The sequence below is a fragment of the Coffea arabica genome, chromosome 11e, assembly GCF_036785885.1.
Source record: "Coffea arabica cultivar ET-39 chromosome 11e, Coffea Arabica ET-39 HiFi, whole genome shotgun sequence".
NCBI lineage: Eukaryota > Viridiplantae > Streptophyta > Magnoliopsida > Gentianales > Rubiaceae > Coffea > Coffea arabica.
The window spans coordinates 34,596,347-34,614,929 of record NC_092331.1 but is presented as its reverse complement, the minus strand read 5'-3'; the positions used below and the strand labels follow the sequence as shown (position 1 = coordinate 34,614,929).

Here is an 18,583-nt window from a genome sequence, read left to right as displayed (position 1 = left end):
TTTGCGCCGACAAATTTGAGCGACGATCCGGGCTTTGATCGAGCCGTACCGTTCCTGATTTGTCTCGCGCCTTCAGATCCGCCTTCATGCTTCGAGAAAAAGCAAAATATAAAGCAATCATTCCGAAGGACCTAAATTACTACAGGATAAAGAACGAATAGAAAATTTGAATTTCGAAAGAAAAAAGAGAGGGGTGCAACAAGAGGAATTCCTAGGGGGTCACCCATCCTAGTACTACTCTCGCCCAAGCATGCTGAACTTCGGAGTTCTGATGTGATCCGGTGCATTAGTGCTGGTATGATCGTACCCGCCATGTTCCTTTCGCTTTATTCTTTTAAACTACCCCGTCCTGCGAAGCAGTGTGGCTTTTCTAGACTGAAATTCATTTTAAGCGTCAATTCAAGCATTTTTTTCTTATCCTTTTGTTTATTTGCTTTCAAATTTTTTTTTGTTATTGATTTGCACCCTGTTTTTTTCCCTCATCGCGCAACAATAAATTGTCATCAAATCAATCCATCACGCTAGCGCTGATACATTTGCGCCGACAAATTTGAGCGATGATCCGGGCTTTGATCGAGCCGTACCGTTCCTGATTTCTCTCGCGCCTTCAGATCCGCCTTCATGCTTCGAGAAGAAGCAAAATATAAAGCAATCGTTCCGAAGGACCTAAATTACTACAGGATAAAGAACGAATAAAAAATTTGAATTTCGAAACAAAAAAGAGAGGGGTGCAACAAGAGGAATTCCCAGGGGGTCACCCATCCTAATACTGCTCACGCCCAAGCACGCTTAACTTCGGAGTTCTGATGGGATACGGTGCATTAGTGCTGGTATGATCGCACCCACAACGTTCCTTTCGCTTTATTCTTTTAAACTACCCCGTCCAGCGAAGCAGTGTGGCTTTTCTAGACCGGAATTCATTTTAAGCGTCAATTGAAGCATTTTCCTCTTATTCTTTTATTTATTTACTTTATATTTTTTTTTGTTATTGATTTGCACCCTGTTTTTTTCCATCATCCTGCAACTCTAAATTATCATGAAATCAATCCTTCACGCTTGCGGTGATACATTTGCGCCGACAAATTTGAGCGACGATCCGGGCTATGATCGAGCCGTACCGTTCCTGATTTGTCTCGCGCCTTCAGATCCTCCTTCACGCTTCGACAAGAAGCAAAATATTAAGCAATCGTTCCGACGGAGCTAAATTACTACAGGATAAAAAACGAATAGGAAATTTGGATTTCGAAACAAAAAAGAGAGGGGTGCAACACGAGGACTTCCCAGGGGGTCACCAATCCAAGTACTACTCTCGCCCAAACACGCTTAATTTCGAAGTTCTGATGGGATCCGGTGCATTAGTGCTGGTATGATCGCACCCGCCATATTCCTTTCGCTTTATTCTTTTAAACTACCCCGTCCTGCGAAGCAGTGTGGCTTTTCTAGACCGAAATTCATTTTAAGCGTCAATTCAAGCATTTTCCTATTATCCTTTTATTTATTTGCTTTCTTATTTTTTTTTGTTATTGATTTGCCCCCTATTTTTTTCCATCATCCCGCAACTCTAAATTATCATGAAATCAATCCTTCACGCTTGCGCTGATACATTTGCGCCGACAAATTTGAGCGACGATTCGGGCTTTGATCGAGCCGTACCGTTCCTGATTTGTCTCGCGCCTTCAGATCCGCCTTCATGCTTTGAGAAGAAGCAAAATATAAAGCAATCGTTCCGAAGGACCTAAATTACTACAGGATAAATAACGAATAGAAAATTTGAATTTCGAAACAAAAAAGAGAGGGGTGCAACAAGAGGAATTCACAGGGGGTCACCCATCCTAGTACTACTCTCGCCCAAGCATGCTTAACTTCGAAGTTCTGATGGGATCCGGTGCATTAGTGCTGGTATGATCGCACCCGCCATGTTCCTTTCGCATTATTCTTTTAAACTACCCCGTCCTGCGAAGCAGTGTGGCTTTTCTAGACCGAAATTCATTTTAAGCGTCAATTCAAGCATTTTCCTATTATCCTTTTATTTATTTGCTTTCATATTTTTTTTTGTTATTGATTTGCCCCCTGTTTTTTTCCATCATCCCGCAACTCTAAATTATCATGAAATCAATCCTTCACGCTTGCGCTGATACATTTGCGCCGACAAATTTGAGCGACGATCCGGGCTTTGATCGAGCCGTACCGTTCCTGATTTGTCTCGCGCCTTCAGATCCGCCTTCATGCTTCGAGAAGAAGCAAAATATAAAGCAATCATTCCGAAGGACCTAAATTACTACAGGATAAAGAACGAATAGAAAATTTGAATTTCGAAACAAAAAAAAGAGGGGTGCAACAAGAGGAATTCCCAGGGGGTAACCCATCCTAGTACTACTCTCGCCCAAGCATGCTTAACTTCGGAGTTCTGATGGGATCCGGTGCATTAGTGCTGGTATGATCGCACCCGCCATGTTCCTTTCGCTTTATTCTTTTAAACTACCCCGTCCAGCGAAGCAGTGTGGCTTTTCTAGACCGAAATTCATTTTAAGCGTCAATTCAAGCATTTTTCTCTTATCCTTTTATTTATTTGCTTTCATATTTTTTTTTGTTATTGATTTGCACCCTGTTTTTTTCCCTCATCGCGCAACAATAAATTGTCATCAAATCAATCCATCACGCTAGCGCTGATACATTTGCGCCGACAAATTTGAGCGATGATCTGGGCTTTGATCGAGCCGTACCGTTCCTGATTTCTCTCGCGCCTTCAGATCCGCCTTCATGCTTCGAGAAGAAGCAAAATATAAAGCAATCGTTCCAAAGGACCTAAATTACTACAGGATAAAGAACGAATAAAAAATTTGAATTTCGAAACAAAAAAGAGAGGGGTGCAACAAGAGGAATTCCCAGGGGGTCACCCATCCTAATACTGCTCACGCCCAAGCACGCTTAACTTCGGAGTTCTGATGGGATACGGTGCATTAGTGCTGGTATGATCGCACCCACAACGTTCCTTTCGCTTTATTCTTTTAAACTACCCCGTCCAGCGAAGCAGTGTGGCTTTTCTAGACCGGAATTCATTTTAAGCGTCAATTGAAGCATTTTCCTCTTATTCTTTTATTTATTTACTTTATATTTTTTTTTGTTATTGATTTGCACCCTGTTTTTTTCCATCATCCCGCAACTCTAAATTATCATGAAATCAATCCTTCACGCTTGCGGTGATACATTTGCGCCGACAAATTTGAGCGACGATCCGGGCTATGATCGAGCCGTACCGTTCCTGATTTGTCTCGCGCCTTCAGATCCTCCTTCACGCTTCGACAAGAAGCAAAATATTAAGCAATCGTTCCGACGGAGCTAAATTACTACAGGATAAAGAACGAATAGGAAATTTGGATTTCGAAACAAAAAAGAGAGGGGTGCAACACGAGGACTTCCCAGGGGGTCACCAATCCAAGTACTACTCTCGCCCAAACACGCTTAATTTCGAAGTTCTGATGGGATCCGGTGCATTAGTGCTGGTATGATCGCACCCGCCATATTCCTTTCGCTTTATTCTTTTAAACTACCCCGTCCTGCGAAGCAGTGTGGCTTTTCTAGACCGAAATTCATTTTAAGCGTCAATTCAAGCATTTTCCTATTATCCTTTTATTTATTTGCTTTCTTATTTTTTTTTGTTATTGATTTGCCCCCTATTTTTTTCCATCATCCCGCAACTCTAAATTATCATGAAATCAATCCTTCACGCTTGCGCTGATACATTTGCGCCGACAAATTTGAGCGACGATTCGGGCTTTGATCGAGCCGTACCGTTCCTGATTTGTCTCGCGCCTTCAGATCCGCCTTCATGCTTCGAGAAGAAGCAAAATATAAAGCAATCGTTCCGAAGGACCTAAATTACTACAGGATAAAGAACGAATAGAAAATTTGAATTTCGAAACAAAAAAGAGAGGGGTGCAACAAGAGGAATTCACAGGGGGTCACCCATCCTAGTACTACTCTCGCCCAAGCATGCTTAACTTCGAAGTTCTGATGGGATCCGGTGCATTAGTGCTGGTATGATCGCACCCGCCATGTTCCTTTCGCATTATTCTTTTAAACTACCCCGTCCTGCGAAGCAGTGTGGCTTTTCTAGACCGAAATTCATTTTAAGCGTCAATTCAAGCATTTTCCTATTATCCTTTTATTTATTTGCTTTCATATTTTTTTTTGTTATTGATTTGCCCCCTGTTTTTTTCCATCATCCCGCAACTCTAAATTATCATGAAATCAATCCTTCACGCTTGCGCTGATACATTTGCGCCGACAAATTTGAGCGACGATCCGGGCTTTGATCGAGCCGTACCGTTCCTGATTTGTCTCGCGCCTTCAGATCCGCCTTCATGCTTCGAGAAGAAGCAAAATATAAAGCAATCATTCCGAAGGACCTAAATTACTACAGGATAAAGAACGAATAGAAAATTTGAATTTCGAAACAAAAAAAAGAGGGGTGCAACAAGAGGAATTCCCAGGGGGTAACCCATCCTAGTACTACTCTCGCCCAAGCATGCTTAACTTCGGAGTTCTGATGGGATCCGGTGCATTAGTGCTGGTATGATCGCACCCGCCATGTTCCTTTCGCTTTATTCTTTTAAACTACCCCGTCCTGCGAAGCAGTGTGGCTATTCTAGACCGAAATTCATTTTAAGCGTCAATTCAAGCATTTTTTTCTTATCCTTTTGTTTATTTGCTTTCATATTTTTTTTTGTTATTGATTTGCACCCTGTTTTTTTCCCTCATCGCGCAACAATAAATTGTCATCAAATCAATCCATCACGCTAGCGCTGATACATTTGCGCCGACAAATTTGAGCGATGATCCGGGCTTTGATCGAGCCGTACCGTTCCTGATTTCTCTCGCGCCTTCAGATCCGCCTTCATGCTTCGAGAAGAAGCAAAATATAAAGCAATCGTTCCGAAGGACCTAAATTACTACAGGATAAAGAACGAATAGAAAATTTGAATTTCGAAACAAAAAAGAGAGGGGTGCAACAAGAGGAATTCCCAGGGGGTCACCCATCCTAATACTGCTCACGCCCAAGCACGCTTAACTTCGGAGTTCTGATGGGATACGGTGCATTAGTGCTGGTATGATCGCACCCACAACGTTCCTTTCGCTTTATTCTTTTAAACTACCCCGTCCAGCGAAGCAGTGTGGCTTTTCTAGACCGGAATTCATTTTAAGCGTCAATTGAAGCATTTTCCTCTTATCCTTTTATTTATTTACTTTATATTTTTTTGTTATTGATTTGCACCCTGTTTTTTTCCATCATCCCGCAACTCTAAATTATCATGAAATCAATCCTTCACGCTTGCGGTGATACATTTGCGCCGACAAATTTGAGCGACGATCCGGGCTTTGATCGAGCCGTACCGTTCCTGATCTGTCTCGCGCCTTCAGATCCTCCTTCACGCTTCGACAAGAAGCAAAATATTAAGCAATCGTTTCGACGGAGCTAAATTACTACAGGATAAAGAACGAATAGGAAATTTGGATTTCGAAACAAAAAAGAGAGGGGTGCAACACGAGGACTTCCCAGGGGGTCACCCATCCTAATACTGCTTACGCCCAAGCACGCTTAACTTCGGAGTTCTGATGGGATACGGTGCATTAGTGCTGGTATGATCGCACCCACAACGTTCCTTTCGCTTTATTCTTTTAAACTACCCTGTCCTGCGAAGCAGTGTGGCTTTTCTAGACCGGAATTCATTTTAAGCGTCAATTGAAGCATTTTCCTCTTATCCTTTTGTTTATTTGCTTTCATATTTTTTTTTGTTATTGATTTGCACCCTGTTTTTTTCCATCATCCCGCAACTCTAAATTATCATGAAATCAATCCTTCACGCTTGCGCTGATACATTTGCGCCGACAAATTTGAGCGACGATCCGGGCTTTGATCGAGCCGTACCGTTCCTGATTTGTCTCGCGCCTTCAGATCCTCCTTCACGCTTCGACAAGAAGCAAAGTATTAAGCAATCGTTCCGACGGAGCTAAATTACTACAGGATAAAGAACGAATAGGAAATTTGGATTTCGAAACAAAAAAGAGAGGGGTGCAACACGAGGACTTCCCAGGGGGTCACCCATCCTAATACTACTTACGCCCAAGCACGCTTAACTTCGGAGTTCTGATGGGATACGGTGCATTAGTGCTGGTATGATCGCACCCACAACGTTCCTTTCGCTTTATTCTTTTAAACTACCCTGTCCTGCGAAGCAGTGTGGCTTTTCTAGACCGGAATTCATTTTAAGCGTCAATTGAAGCATTTTCCTCTTATCCTTTTGTTTATTTGCTTTCATATTTTTTTTTGTTATTGATTTGCACCCTGTTTTTTTCCATCATCCCGCAACTCTAAATTATCATGAAATCAATCCTTCACGCTTGCGGTGATACATTTGCGCCGACAAATTTGAGCGACGATCCGGGCTTTGATCGACCCGTACCGTTCCTGATTTGTCTCGCGCCTTCAGATCCTCCTTCACGCTTCGACAAGAAGCAAAATATTAAGCAATCGTTCCGACGGAGCTAAATTACTACAGGATAAAGAACGAATAGGAAATTTGGATTTCGAAACAAAAAAGAGAGGGGTGCAACACGAGGACTTCCCAGGGGGTCACCCATCCTAATACTACTTACGCCCAAGCACGCTTAACTTCGGAGTTCTGATGGGATCCGGTGCATTAGTGCTGGTATGATCGCACCCGCCATATTCCTTTCGCTTTATTCTTTTAAACTACCCCGTCCTGCGAAGCAGTGTGGCTTTTCTAGACCGAAATTCATTTTAAGCGTCAATTCAAGCATTTTCCTATTATCCTTTTATTTATTTGCTTTCTTATTTTTTTTTGTTATTGATTTGCCCCCTATTTTTTTCCATCATCCCGCAATTCTAAATTATCATGAAATCAATCCTTCACGCTTGCGCTGATACATTTGCGCCGACAAATTTGAGCGACGATTCGGGCTTTGATCGAGCCGTACCGTTCCTGATTTGTCTCGCGCCTTCAGATCCGCCTTCATGCTTCGAGAAGAAGCAAAATATAAAGCAATCGTTCCGAAGGACCTAAATTACTACAGGATAAAGAACGAATAGAAAATTTGAATTTCGAAACAAAAAAGAGAGGGGTGCAACAAGAGGAATTCCCAGGGGGTCACCCATCCTAGTACTACTCTCGCCCAAGCATGCTTAACTTCGAAGTTCTGATGGGATCCGGTGCATTAGTGCTGGTATGATCGCACCCGCCATGTTCCTTTCGCATTATTCTTTTAAACTACCCCGTCCTGCGAAGCAGTGTGGCTTTTCTAGACCGAAATTCATTTTAAGCGTCAATTCAAGCATTTTCCTATTATCCTTTTATTTATTTGCTTTCATATTTTTTTTTGTTATTGATTTGCCCCCTGTTTTTTTCCATCATCCCGCAACTCTAAATTATCATGAAATCAATCCTTCACGCTTGCGGTGATACATTTGCGCCGACAAATTTGAGCGACGATCCGGGCTTTGATCGACCCGTACCGTTCCTGATTTGTCTCGCGCCTTCAGATCCTCCTTCACGCTTCGACAAGAAGCAAAATATTAAGCAATCGTTCCGACGGAGCTAAATTACTACAGGATAAAGAACGAATAGGAAATTTGGATTTCGAAACAAAAAAGAGAGGGGTGCAACACGAGGACTTCCCAGGGGGTCACCCATCCTAATACTACTTACGCCCAAGCACGCTTAACTTCGGAGTTCTGATGGGATCCGGTGCATTAGTGCTGGTATGATCGCACCCGCCATATTCCTTTCGCTTTATTCTTTTAAACTACCCCGTCCTGCGAAGCAGTGTGGCTTTTCTAGACCGAAATTCATTTTAAGCGTCAATTCAAGCATTTTCCTATTATCCTTTTATTTATTTGCTTTCTTATTTTTTTTTGTTATTGATTTGCCCCCTATTTTTTTCCATCATCCCGCAATTCTAAATTATCGTGAAATCAATCCTTCACGCTTGCGCTGATACATTTGCGCCGACAAATTTGAGCGACGATTCGGGCTTTGATCGAGCCGTACCGTTCCTGATTTGTCTCGCGCCTTCAGATCCTCCTTCACGCTTCGACAAGAAGCAAAGTATTAAGCAATCGTTCCGACGGAGCTAAATTACTACAGGATAAAGAACGAATAGGAAATTTGGATTTCGAAACAAAAAAGAGAGGGGTGCAACACGAGGACTTCCCAGGGGGTCACCCATCCTAATACTACTTACGCCCAAGCACGCTTAACTTCGGAGTTCTGATGGGATACGGTGCATTAGTGCTGGTATGATCGCACCCACAACGTTCCTTTCGCTTTATTCTTTTAAACTACCCTGTCCTGCGAAGCAGTGTGGCTTTTCTAGACCGGAATTCATTTTAAGCGTCAATTGAAGCATTTTCCTCTTATCCTTTTGTTTATTTGCTTTCATATTTTTTTTTGTTATTGATTTGCACCCTGTTTTTTTCCATCATCCCGCAACTCTAAATTATCATGAAATCAATCCTTCACGCTTGCGGTGATACATTTGCGCCGACAAATTTGAGCGACGATCCGGGCTTTGATCGACCCGTACCGTTCCTGATTTGTCTCGCGCCTTCAGATCCTCCTTCACGCTTCGACAAGAAGCAAAATATTAAGCAATCGTTCCGACGGAGCTAAATTACTACAGGATAAAGAACGAATAGGAAATTTGGATTTCGAAACAAAAAAGAGAGGGGTGCAACACGAGGACTTCCCAGGGGGTCACCCATCCTAATACTACTTACGCCCAAGCACGCTTAACTTCGGAGTTCTGATGGGATCCGGTGCATTAGTGCTGGTATGATCGCACCCGCCATATTCCTTTCGCTTTATTCTTTTAAACTACCCCGTCCTGCGAAGCAGTGTGGCTTTTCTAGACCGAAATTCATTTTAAGCGTCAATTCAAGCATTTTCCTATTATCCTTTTATTTATTTGCTTTCTTATTTTTTTTTGTTATTGATTTGCCCCCTATTTTTTTCCATCATCCCGCAATTCTAAATTATCATGAAATCAATCCTTCACGCTTGCGCTGATACATTTGCGCCGACAAATTTGAGCGACGATTCGGGCTTTGATCGAGCCGTACCGTTCCTGATTTGTCTCGCGCCTTCAGATCCGCCTTCATGCTTCGAGAAGAAGCAAAATATAAAGCAATCGTTCCGAAGGACCTAAATTACTACAGGATAAAGAACGAATAGAAAATTTGAATTTCGAAACAAAAAAGAGAGGGGTGCAACAAGAGGAATTCCCAGGGGGTCACCCATCCTAGTACTACTCTCGCCCAAGCATGCTTAACTTCGAAGTTCTGATGGGATCCGGTGCATTAGTGCTGGTATGATCGCACCCGCCATGTTCCTTTCGCATTATTCTTTTAAACTACCCCGTCCTGCGAAGCAGTGTGGCTTTTCTAGACCGAAATTCATTTTAAGCGTCAATTCAAGCATTTTCCTATTATCCTTTTATTTATTTGCTTTCATATTTTTTTTTGTTATTGATTTGCCCCCTGTTTTTTTCCATCATCCCACAACTCTAAATTATCATGAAATCAATCCTTCACGCTTGCGGTGATACATTTGCGCCGACAAATTTGAGCGACGATCCGGGCTTTGATCGAGCCGTACCGTTCCTGATTTGTCTCGCGCCTTCAGATCCTCCTTCACGCTTCGACAAGAAGCAAAATATTAAGCAATCGTTCCGACGGAGCTAAATTACTACAGGATAAAGAACGAATAGGAAATTTGGATTTCGAAACAAAAAAGAGAGGGGTGCAACACGAGGACTTCCCAGGGGGTCACCAATCCAAGTACTACTCTCGCCCAAACACGCTTAATTTCGAAGTTCTGATGGGATCCGGTGCATTAGTGCTGGTATGATCGCACCCGCCATATTCCTTTCGCTTTATTCTTTTAAACTACCCCGTCCTGCGAAGCAGTGTGGCTTTTCTAGACCGAAATTCATTTTAAGCGTCAATTCAAGCATTTTCCTATTATCCTTTTATTTATTTGCTTTCTTATTTTTTTTTGTTATTGATTTGCCCCCTATTTTTTTCCATCATCCCGCAACTCTAAATTATCATGAAATCAATCCTTCACGCTTGCGCTGATACATTTGCGCCAACAAATTTGAGCGACGATTCGGGCTTTGATCGAGCCGTACCGTTCCTGATTTGTCTCGCGCCTTCAGATCCGCCTTCATGCTTCGAGAAGAAGCAAAATATAAAGCAATCGTTCCGAAGGACCTAAATTACTACAGGATAAAGAACGAATAGAAAATTTGAATTTCGAAACAAAAAAGAGAGGGGTGCAACAAGAGGAATTCACAGGGGGTCACCCATCCTAGTACTACTCTCGCCCAAGCATGCTTAACTTCGAAGTTCTGATGGGATCCGGTGCATTAGTGCTGGTATGATCGCACCCGCCATGTTCCTTTCGCATTATTCTTTTACACTACCCCGTCCTGCGAAGCAGTGTGGCTTTTCTAGACCGAAATTCATTTTAAGCGTCAATTCAAGCATTTTCCTATTATCCTTTTATTTATTTGCTTTCATATTTTTTTTTGTTATTGATTTGCCCCCTGTTTTTTTCCATCATCCCGCAACTCCAAATTATCATGAAATCAATCCTTCACGCTTGCGCTGATACATTTGCGCCGACAAATTTGAGCGACGATCCGGGCTTTGATCGAGCCGTACCGTTCCTGATTTGTCTCGCGCCTTCAGATCCGCCTTCATGCTTCGAGTAGAAGCAAAATATAAAGCAATCATTCCGAAGGACCTAAATTACTACAGGATAAAGAACGAATAGAAAATTTGAATTTCGAAACAAAAAAAAGAGGGGTGCAACAAGAGGAATTCCCAGGGGGTAACCCATCCTAGTACTACTCTCGCCCAAGCATGCTTAACTTCGGAGTTCTGATGGGATCCGGTGCATTAGTGCTGGTATGATCGCACCCGCCATGTTCCTTTCGCTTTATTCTTTTAAACTACCCCGTCCTGCGAAGCAGTGTGGCTATTCTAGACCGAAATTCATTTTAAGCGTCAATTCAAGCATTTTTTTCTTATCCTTTTGTTTATTTGCTTTCATATTTTTTTTTTGTTATTGATTTGCACCCTGTTTTTTTCCCTCATCGCGCAACAATAAATTGTCATCAAATCAATCCATCACGCTAGCGCTGATACATTTGCGCCGACAAATTTGAGCGATGATCCGGGCTTTGATCGAGCCGTACCGTTCCTGATTTGTCTCGCGCCTTCAGATCCGCCTTCATGCTTCGAGAAGAAGCAAAATATAAAGCAATCGTTCCGAAGGACCTAAATTACTACAGGATAAAGAACGAATAGAAAATTTGAATTTCGAAACAAAAAAGAGAGGGGTGCAACAAGAGGAATTCCCAGGGGGTCACCCATCCTAATACTGCTCACGCCCAAGCACGCTTAACTTCGGAGTTCTGATGGGATACGGTGCATTAGTGCTGGTATGATCGCACCCACAACGTTCCTTTCGCTTTATTCTTTTAAACTACCCCGTCCAGCGAAGCAGTGTGGCTTTTCTAGACCGGAATTCATTTTAAGCGTCAATTGAAGCATTTTCCTCTTATCCTTTTATTTATTTACTTTATATTTTTTTGTTATTGATTTGCACCCTGTTTTTTTCCATCATCCCGCAACTCTAAATTATCATGAAATCAATCCTTCACGCTTGCGGTGATACATTTGCGCCGACAAATTTGAGCGACGATCCGGGCTTTGATCGAGCCGTACCGTTCCTGATTTGTCTCGCGCCTTCAGATCCTCCTTCACGCTTCGACAAGAAGCAAAATATTAAGCAATCGTTTCGACGGAGCTAAATTACTACAGGATAAAGAACGAATAGGAAATTTGGATTTCGAAACAAAAAAGAGAGGGGTGCAACACGAGGACTTCCCAGGGGGTCACCCATCCTAATACTGCTTACGCCCAAGCACGCTTAACTTCGGAGTTCTGATGGGATACGGTGCATTAGTGCTGGTATGATCGCACCCACAACGTTCCTTTCGCTTTATTCTTTTAAACTACCCTGTCCTGCGAAGCAGTGTGGCTTTTCTAGACCGGAATTCATTTTAAGCGTCAATTGAAGCATTTTCCTCTTATCCTTTTGTTTATTAGCTTTCATATTTTTTTTTGTTATTGATTTGCACCCTGTTTTTTTCCATCATCCCGCAACTCTAAATTATCATGAAATCAATCCTTCACGCTTGCGCTGATACATTTGCGCCGACAAATTTGAGCGACGATCCGGGCTTTGATCGAGCCGTACCGTTCCTGATTTGTCTCGCGCCTTCAGATCCTCCTTCACGCTTCGACAAGAAGCAAAGTATTAAGCAATCGTTCCGACGGAGCTAAATTACTACAGGATAAAGAACGAATAGGAAATTTGGATTTCGAAACAAAAAAGAGAGGGGTGCAACACGAGGACTTCCCAGGGGGTCACCCATCCTAATACTACTTATGCCCAAGCACGCTTAACTTCGGAGTTCTGATGGGATACGGTGCATTAGTGCTGGTATGATCGCACCCGCCATATTCCTTTCGCTTTATTCTTTTAAACTACCCCGTCCTGCGAAACAGTTTGGCTTTTCTAGACCGAAATTCATTTTAAGCGTCAATTCAAGCATTTTCCTATTATCCTTTTATTTATTTGCTTTCATATTTTTTTTTGTCATTGATTTGCCCCCTGTTTTTTTCCATCATCCCGCAACTCTAAATTATCATGAAATCAATCCTTCACGCTTGCGCTGATACATTTGCGCCGACAAATTTGAGCGACGATCCGGGCTTTGATCGAGCCGTACCGTTCCTGATTTGTCTCGCGCCTTCAGATCCGCCTTCATGCTTCGAGAAGAAGCAAAATATAAAGCAATCGTTCCGAAGGACCTAAATTACTACAGGATAAAGAACGAATAGAAAATTTGAATTTCGAAACAAAAAAGAGAGGGGTGCAACAAGAGGAATTCCCAGGGGGTCACCCATCCTAGTACTACTCTCGCCCAAGCATGCTTAACTTCGAAGTTCTGATGGGATCCGGTGCATTAGTGCTGGTATGATCGCACCCGCCATGTTCCTTTCGCATTATTCTTTTAAACTACCCCGTCCTGCGAAGCAGTGTGGCTTTTCTAGACCGAAATTCATTTTAAGCGTCAATTCAAGCATTTTCCTATTATCCTTTTATTTATTTGCTTTCATATTTTTTTTTGTTATTGATTTGCACCCTGTTTTTTTCCATCATCCCGCAACTCTAAATTATCATGAAATCAATCCTTCACGCTTGCGGTGATACATTTGCGCCGACAAATTTGAGCGACGATCCGGGCTTTGATCGAGCCGTACCGTTCCTGATTTGTCTCGCGCCTTCAGATCCTCCTTCACGCTTCGACAAGAAGCAAAATATTAAGCAATCGTTCCGACGGAGCTAAATTACTACAGGATAAAGAACGAATAGGAAATTTGGATTTCGAAACAAAAAAGAGAGGGGTGCAACACGAGGACTTCCCAGGGGGTCACCAATCCAAGTACTACTCTCGCCCAAACACGCTTAATTTCGAAGTTCTGATGGGATCCGGTGCATTAGTGCTGGTATGATCGCACCCGCCATATTCCTTTCGCTTTATTTTTTTAAACTACCCCGTCCTGCGAAGCAGTGTGGCTTTTTTAGACCGAAATTCATTTTAAGCGTCAATTCAAGCATTTTCCTATTATCCTTTTATTTATTTGCTTTCTTATTTTTTTTTGTTATTGATTTGCCCCCTATTTTTTTCCATCATCCCGCAATTCTGAATTATCATGAAATCAATCCTTCACGCTTGCGCTGATACATTTGCGCCGACAAATTTGAGCGACGATTCGGGCTTTGATCGAGCCGTACCGTTCCTGATTTGTCTCGCGCCTTCAGATCCGCCTTCATGCTTCGAGAAGAAGCAAAATATAAAGCAATCGTTCCGAAGGACCTAAATTACTACAGGATAAAGAACGAATAGAAAATTTGAATTTCGAAACAAAAAAGAGAGGGGTGCAACAAGAGGAATTCCCAGGGGGTCACCCATCCTAGTACTACTCTCGCCCAAGCATGCTTAACTTCGAAGTTCTGATGTGATCCGGTGCATTAGTGGTGGTATGATCGCACCCGCCATGTTCCTTTCGCATTATTCTTTTAAACTACCCCGTCCTGCGAAGCAGTGTGGCTTTTCTAGACCGAAATTCATTTTAAGCGTCAATTCAAGCATTTTCCTATTATCCTTTTATTTATTTGCTTTCATATTTTTTTTTGTTATTGATTTGCCCCCTATTTTTTTCCATCATCCCGCAACTCTAAATTATCATGAAATCAATCCTTCACGCTTGCGGTGATACATTTGCGCCGACAAATTTGAGCGACGATCCGGGCTTTGATCGAGCCGTACCGTTCCTGATTTGTCTCGCGCCTTCAGATCCTCCTTCACGCTTCGACAAGAAGCAAAATATTAAGCAATCGTTCCGACGGAGCTAAATTACTACAGGATAAAGAACGAATAGGAAATTTGGATTTCGAAACAAAAAAGAGAGGGGTGCAACACGAGGACTTCCCAGGGGGTCACCCATCCTAGTACTACTCTCGCCCAAGCATGCTGAACTTCGGAGTTCTGATGTGATCCGGTGCATTAGTGCTGGTATGATCGTACCCGCCATGTTCCTTTCGCTTTATTCTTTTAAACTACCCCGTCCTGCGAAGCAGTGTGGCTATTCTAGACCGAAATTCATTTTAAGCGTCAATTCAAGCATTTTTTTCTTATCCTTTTGTTTATTTGCTTCATATTTTTTTTTGTTATTGATTTGCACCCTGTTTTTTTCCCTCATCGCGCAACAATAAATTGTCATCAAATCAATCCATCACGCTAGCGCTGATACATTTGCGTCGACAAATTTGAGCGATGATCCGGGCTTTGATCGAGCCGTACCGTTCCTGATTTCTCTCGCGCCTTCAGATCCGCCTTCATGCTTCGAGAAGAAGCAAAATATAAAGCAATCGTTCCGAAGGACCTAAATTACTACAGGATAAAGAACGAATAGAAAATTTGAATTTCGAAACAAAAAAGAGAGGGGTGCAACAAGAGGAATTCCCAGGGGGTCACCCATCCTAATACTGCTCACGCCCAAGCACGCTTAACTTCGGAGTTCTGATGGGATACGGTGCATTAGTGCTGCTATGATCGCACCCACAACGTTCCTTTCGCTTTATTCTTTTAAACTACCCCGTCCAGCGAAGCAGTGTGGCTTTTCTAGACCGGAATTCATTTTAAGCGTCAATTGAAGCATTTTCCTCTTATTATTTTATTTATTTACTTTATATTTTTTTTTGTTATTGATTTGCACCCTGTTTTTTTCCATCATCCCGCAACTCTAAATTATCATGAAATCAATCCTTCACGCTTGCGGTGATACATTTGCGCCGACAAATTTGAGCGACGATCCGGGCTTTGATCGAGCCGTACCGTTCCTGATTTGTCTCGCGCCTTCAGATCCTCCTTCACGCTTCGACAAGAAGCAAAATATTAAGCAATCGTTCCGACGGAGCTAAATTACTACAGGATAAAGAACGAATAGGAAATTTGGATTTCGAAACAAAAAAGAGAGGGGTGCAACACGAGGACTTCCCAGGGGGTCACCAATCCAAGTACTACTCTCGCCCAAACACGCTTAATTTCGAAGTTCTGATGGGATCCGGTGCATTAGTGCTGGTATGATCGCACCCGCCATATTCCTTTCGCTTTATTCTTTTAAACTACCCCGTCCTGCGAAGCAGTGTGGCTTTTCTAGACCGAAATTCATTTTAAGCGTCAATTCAAGCATTTTCCTATTATCCTTTTATTTATCTGCTTTCTTATTTTTTTTTGTTATTGATTTGCCCCCTATTTTTTTCCATCATCCCGCAACTCTAAATTATCATGAAATCAATCCTTCACGCTTGCGCTGATATATTTGCGCCGACAAATTTGAGCGACGATTCGGGCTTCGATCGAGCCGTACCGTTCCTGATTTGTCTCGCGCCTTCAGATCCGCCTTCATGCTTCGAGAAGAAGCAAAATATTAAGCAATCGTTCCAACGGAGCTAAATTACTACAGGATAAAGAACGAATAGGAAATTTGGATTTCGAAACAAAAAAGAGAGGGGTTCAACACGAGGACTTCCCAGGGGGTCACCAATCCAAGTACTACTCTCGCCCAAACACGCTTAATTTCGAAGTTCTGATGGGATCCGGTGCATTAGTGCTGGTATGATCGCACCCGCCATATTCCTTTCGCTTTATTCTTTTAAACTACCCCGTCCTGCGAAGCAGTGTGGCTTTTCTAGACCGAAATTCATTTTAAGCGTCAATTCAAGCATTTTCCTATTATCCTTTTATTTATTTGCTTTCTTAATTTTTTTTGTTATTGATTTGCCCCCTATTTTTTTCCATCATCCCGCAACTCTAAATTATCATGAAATCAATCCTTCACGCTTGCGCTGATACATTTGCGCCGACAAATTTGAGCGACGATTCGGGCTTTGATCGAGTCGTACCGTTCCTGATTTGTCTCGCGCCTTCAGATCTGCCTTCATGCTTCGAGAAGAAGCAAAATATAAAGCAATCGTTCCGAAGGACCTAAATTACTACAGGATAAAGAACGAATAGAAAATTTGAATTTCGAAACAAAAAAGAGAGGGGTGCAACAAGAGGAATTCCCAGGGGGTCACCCATCCTAGTACTACTCTCGCCCAAGCATGCTTAACTTCGAAGTTCTGATGGGATCCGGTGCATTAGTGCTGGTATGATCGCACCCGCCATGTTCCTTTCGCATTATTCTTTTAAACTACCCCGTCCTGCGAAGCAGTGTGGCTTTTCTAGACCGAAATTCATTTTAAGCGTCAATTCAAGCATTTTCCTATTATCCTTTTATTTATTTGCTTTCATATTTTTTTTTGTTATTGATTTGCCCCCTGTTTTTTTCCATCATCCCGCAACTCTAAATTATCATGAAATCAATCCTTCACGCTTGCGGTGATACATTTGCGCCGACAAATTTGAGCGACGATCCGGGCTTTGATCGAGCCGTACCGTTCCTGATTTGTCTCGCGCCTTCAGATCCTCCTTCACGCTTCGACAAGAAGCAAAATATTAAGCAATCGTTCCGACGGAGCTAAATTACTACAGGATAAAGAACGAATAGGAAATTTGGATTTCGAAACAAAAAAGAGAGGGGTGCAACACGAGGACTTCCCAGGGGGTCACCCATCCTAGTACTACTCTCGCCCAAGCATGCTGAACTTCGGAGTTCTGATGTGATCCGGTGCATTAGTGCTGGTATGATCGTACCCGCCATGTTCCTTTCGCTTTATTCTTTTAAACTACCCCGTCCTGCGAAGCAGTGTGGCTATTCTAGACCGAAATTCATTTTAAGCGTCAATTCAAGCATTTTTTTCTTATCCTTTTGTTTATTTGCTTTCATATTTTTTTTTGTTATTGATTTGCACCCTGTTTTTTTCCCTCATCGCGCAACAATAAATTGTCATCAAATCAATCCATCACGCTAGCGCTGATACATTTGCGCCGACAAATTTGAGCGATGATCCGGGCTTTGATCGAGCCGTACCGTTCCTGATTTCTCTCGCGCCTTCAGATCCGCCTTCATGCTTCGAGAAGAAGCAAAATATAAAGCAATCGTTCCGAAGGACCTAAATTACTACAGGATAAAGAACGAATAGAAAATTTGAATTTCGAAACAAAAAAGAGAGGGGTGCAACAAGAGGAATTCCCAGGGGGTCACCCATCCTAATACTGCTCACGCCCAAGCACGCTTAACTTCGGAGTTCTGATGGGATACGGTGCATTAGTGCTGCTATGATCGCACCCACAACGTTCCTTTCGCTTTATTCTTTTAAACTACCCCGTCCAGCGAAGCAGTGTGGCTTTTCTAGACCGGAATTCATTTTAAGCGTCAATTGAAGCATTTTCCTCTTATTATTTTATTTATTTACTTTATATTTTTTTTTGTTATTGATTTGCACCCTGTTTTTTTCCATCATCCCGCAACTCTAAATTATCATGAAATCAATCCTTCACGCTTGCGGTGATACATTTGCGCCGACAAATTTGAGCGACGATCCGGGCTTTGATCGAGCCGTACCGTTCCTGATTTGTCTCGCGCCTTCAGATCCTCCTTCACGCTTCGACAAGAAGCAAAATATTAAGCAATCGTTCCGACGGAGCTAAATTACTACAGGATAAAGAACGAATAGGAAATTTGGATTTCGAAACAAAAAAGAGAGGGGTGCAACACGAGGACTTCCCAGGGGGTCACCAATCCAAGTACTACTCTCGCCCAAACACGCTTAATTTCGAAGTTCTGATGGGATCCGGTGCATTAGTGCTGGTATGATCGCACCCGCCATATTCCTTTCGCTTTATTCTTTTAAACTACCCCGTCCTGCGAAGCAGTGTGGCTTTTCTAGACCGAAATTCATTTTAAGCGTCAATTCAA

General features: G+C 42.5%; 35 non-coding genes across 35 annotated transcripts; all 35 read right to left on the bottom strand.

The window, feature by feature from the left end:
- Positions 1-190: 190 nt before the first annotated feature.
- Positions 191-309, bottom strand: LOC140024920 (5S ribosomal RNA). The gene has a single exon (XR_011828896.1). It is a non-coding gene; the product is annotated as a 5S ribosomal RNA (ribosomal RNA).
- Positions 310-725: 416 nt separating this feature from the next.
- LOC140023565 (5S ribosomal RNA) lies at positions 726-844 on the bottom strand. The gene has a single exon (XR_011827534.1). It is a non-coding gene; the product is annotated as a 5S ribosomal RNA (ribosomal RNA).
- Positions 845-1,259: 415 nt separating this feature from the next.
- LOC140023121 (5S ribosomal RNA) lies at positions 1,260-1,378 on the bottom strand. The gene has a single exon (XR_011827094.1). It is a non-coding gene; the product is annotated as a 5S ribosomal RNA (ribosomal RNA).
- Positions 1,379-1,794: 416 nt separating this feature from the next.
- LOC140032632 (5S ribosomal RNA) lies at positions 1,795-1,913 on the bottom strand. The gene has a single exon (XR_011836557.1). It is a non-coding gene; the product is annotated as a 5S ribosomal RNA (ribosomal RNA).
- A 416-nt stretch (positions 1,914-2,329) lies between these two features.
- On the bottom strand, positions 2,330-2,448 carry LOC140032227 (5S ribosomal RNA). Its single transcript, XR_011836152.1, has one exon. It is a non-coding gene; the product is annotated as a 5S ribosomal RNA (ribosomal RNA).
- Positions 2,449-2,864: 416 nt separating this feature from the next.
- On the bottom strand, positions 2,865-2,983 carry LOC140023564 (5S ribosomal RNA). The gene has a single exon (XR_011827533.1). It is a non-coding gene; the product is annotated as a 5S ribosomal RNA (ribosomal RNA).
- A 415-nt stretch (positions 2,984-3,398) lies between these two features.
- LOC140023120 (5S ribosomal RNA) lies at positions 3,399-3,517 on the bottom strand. The gene has a single exon (XR_011827093.1). It is a non-coding gene; the product is annotated as a 5S ribosomal RNA (ribosomal RNA).
- Positions 3,518-3,933: 416 nt separating this feature from the next.
- Positions 3,934-4,052, bottom strand: LOC140032631 (5S ribosomal RNA). The gene has a single exon (XR_011836556.1). It is a non-coding gene; the product is annotated as a 5S ribosomal RNA (ribosomal RNA).
- A 416-nt stretch (positions 4,053-4,468) lies between these two features.
- LOC140032226 (5S ribosomal RNA) lies at positions 4,469-4,587 on the bottom strand. Its single transcript, XR_011836151.1, has one exon. It is a non-coding gene; the product is annotated as a 5S ribosomal RNA (ribosomal RNA).
- A 416-nt stretch (positions 4,588-5,003) lies between these two features.
- On the bottom strand, positions 5,004-5,122 carry LOC140023563 (5S ribosomal RNA). Its single transcript, XR_011827532.1, has one exon. It is a non-coding gene; the product is annotated as a 5S ribosomal RNA (ribosomal RNA).
- A 413-nt stretch (positions 5,123-5,535) lies between these two features.
- LOC140021829 (5S ribosomal RNA) lies at positions 5,536-5,654 on the bottom strand. The gene has a single exon (XR_011825811.1). It is a non-coding gene; the product is annotated as a 5S ribosomal RNA (ribosomal RNA).
- A 416-nt stretch (positions 5,655-6,070) lies between these two features.
- LOC140032440 (5S ribosomal RNA) lies at positions 6,071-6,189 on the bottom strand. The gene has a single exon (XR_011836366.1). It is a non-coding gene; the product is annotated as a 5S ribosomal RNA (ribosomal RNA).
- Positions 6,190-6,605: 416 nt separating this feature from the next.
- Positions 6,606-6,724, bottom strand: LOC140031598 (5S ribosomal RNA). The gene has a single exon (XR_011835519.1). It is a non-coding gene; the product is annotated as a 5S ribosomal RNA (ribosomal RNA).
- A 416-nt stretch (positions 6,725-7,140) lies between these two features.
- Positions 7,141-7,259, bottom strand: LOC140032335 (5S ribosomal RNA). Its single transcript, XR_011836261.1, has one exon. It is a non-coding gene; the product is annotated as a 5S ribosomal RNA (ribosomal RNA).
- A 416-nt stretch (positions 7,260-7,675) lies between these two features.
- LOC140031597 (5S ribosomal RNA) lies at positions 7,676-7,794 on the bottom strand. The gene has a single exon (XR_011835518.1). It is a non-coding gene; the product is annotated as a 5S ribosomal RNA (ribosomal RNA).
- Positions 7,795-8,210: 416 nt separating this feature from the next.
- Positions 8,211-8,329, bottom strand: LOC140032438 (5S ribosomal RNA). The gene has a single exon (XR_011836364.1). It is a non-coding gene; the product is annotated as a 5S ribosomal RNA (ribosomal RNA).
- Positions 8,330-8,745: 416 nt separating this feature from the next.
- On the bottom strand, positions 8,746-8,864 carry LOC140031596 (5S ribosomal RNA). Its single transcript, XR_011835517.1, has one exon. It is a non-coding gene; the product is annotated as a 5S ribosomal RNA (ribosomal RNA).
- Positions 8,865-9,280: 416 nt separating this feature from the next.
- On the bottom strand, positions 9,281-9,399 carry LOC140032334 (5S ribosomal RNA). Its single transcript, XR_011836260.1, has one exon. It is a non-coding gene; the product is annotated as a 5S ribosomal RNA (ribosomal RNA).
- Positions 9,400-9,815: 416 nt separating this feature from the next.
- LOC140023119 (5S ribosomal RNA) lies at positions 9,816-9,934 on the bottom strand. Its single transcript, XR_011827092.1, has one exon. It is a non-coding gene; the product is annotated as a 5S ribosomal RNA (ribosomal RNA).
- Positions 9,935-10,350: 416 nt separating this feature from the next.
- On the bottom strand, positions 10,351-10,469 carry LOC140032629 (5S ribosomal RNA). Its single transcript, XR_011836554.1, has one exon. It is a non-coding gene; the product is annotated as a 5S ribosomal RNA (ribosomal RNA).
- Positions 10,470-10,885: 416 nt separating this feature from the next.
- On the bottom strand, positions 10,886-11,004 carry LOC140032225 (5S ribosomal RNA). The gene has a single exon (XR_011836150.1). It is a non-coding gene; the product is annotated as a 5S ribosomal RNA (ribosomal RNA).
- Positions 11,005-11,421: 417 nt separating this feature from the next.
- Positions 11,422-11,540, bottom strand: LOC140023562 (5S ribosomal RNA). Its single transcript, XR_011827531.1, has one exon. It is a non-coding gene; the product is annotated as a 5S ribosomal RNA (ribosomal RNA).
- Positions 11,541-11,953: 413 nt separating this feature from the next.
- Positions 11,954-12,072, bottom strand: LOC140021828 (5S ribosomal RNA). The gene has a single exon (XR_011825810.1). It is a non-coding gene; the product is annotated as a 5S ribosomal RNA (ribosomal RNA).
- A 416-nt stretch (positions 12,073-12,488) lies between these two features.
- Positions 12,489-12,607, bottom strand: LOC140023274 (5S ribosomal RNA). Its single transcript, XR_011827244.1, has one exon. It is a non-coding gene; the product is annotated as a 5S ribosomal RNA (ribosomal RNA).
- Positions 12,608-13,023: 416 nt separating this feature from the next.
- Positions 13,024-13,142, bottom strand: LOC140032333 (5S ribosomal RNA). The gene has a single exon (XR_011836259.1). It is a non-coding gene; the product is annotated as a 5S ribosomal RNA (ribosomal RNA).
- Positions 13,143-13,558: 416 nt separating this feature from the next.
- On the bottom strand, positions 13,559-13,677 carry LOC140023118 (5S ribosomal RNA). Its single transcript, XR_011827091.1, has one exon. It is a non-coding gene; the product is annotated as a 5S ribosomal RNA (ribosomal RNA).
- A 416-nt stretch (positions 13,678-14,093) lies between these two features.
- On the bottom strand, positions 14,094-14,212 carry LOC140024383 (5S ribosomal RNA). Its single transcript, XR_011828356.1, has one exon. It is a non-coding gene; the product is annotated as a 5S ribosomal RNA (ribosomal RNA).
- A 416-nt stretch (positions 14,213-14,628) lies between these two features.
- LOC140021995 (5S ribosomal RNA) lies at positions 14,629-14,747 on the bottom strand. Its single transcript, XR_011825977.1, has one exon. It is a non-coding gene; the product is annotated as a 5S ribosomal RNA (ribosomal RNA).
- A 415-nt stretch (positions 14,748-15,162) lies between these two features.
- LOC140024724 (5S ribosomal RNA) lies at positions 15,163-15,281 on the bottom strand. Its single transcript, XR_011828700.1, has one exon. It is a non-coding gene; the product is annotated as a 5S ribosomal RNA (ribosomal RNA).
- Positions 15,282-15,696: 415 nt separating this feature from the next.
- Positions 15,697-15,815, bottom strand: LOC140023117 (5S ribosomal RNA). The gene has a single exon (XR_011827090.1). It is a non-coding gene; the product is annotated as a 5S ribosomal RNA (ribosomal RNA).
- A 416-nt stretch (positions 15,816-16,231) lies between these two features.
- On the bottom strand, positions 16,232-16,350 carry LOC140024750 (5S ribosomal RNA). Its single transcript, XR_011828726.1, has one exon. It is a non-coding gene; the product is annotated as a 5S ribosomal RNA (ribosomal RNA).
- A 416-nt stretch (positions 16,351-16,766) lies between these two features.
- On the bottom strand, positions 16,767-16,885 carry LOC140032332 (5S ribosomal RNA). The gene has a single exon (XR_011836258.1). It is a non-coding gene; the product is annotated as a 5S ribosomal RNA (ribosomal RNA).
- Positions 16,886-17,301: 416 nt separating this feature from the next.
- On the bottom strand, positions 17,302-17,420 carry LOC140021994 (5S ribosomal RNA). The gene has a single exon (XR_011825976.1). It is a non-coding gene; the product is annotated as a 5S ribosomal RNA (ribosomal RNA).
- A 416-nt stretch (positions 17,421-17,836) lies between these two features.
- Positions 17,837-17,955, bottom strand: LOC140024723 (5S ribosomal RNA). The gene has a single exon (XR_011828699.1). It is a non-coding gene; the product is annotated as a 5S ribosomal RNA (ribosomal RNA).
- A 415-nt stretch (positions 17,956-18,370) lies between these two features.
- Positions 18,371-18,489, bottom strand: LOC140023116 (5S ribosomal RNA). Its single transcript, XR_011827089.1, has one exon. It is a non-coding gene; the product is annotated as a 5S ribosomal RNA (ribosomal RNA).
- Between the last annotated feature and the right edge of the window lie 94 nt (positions 18,490-18,583).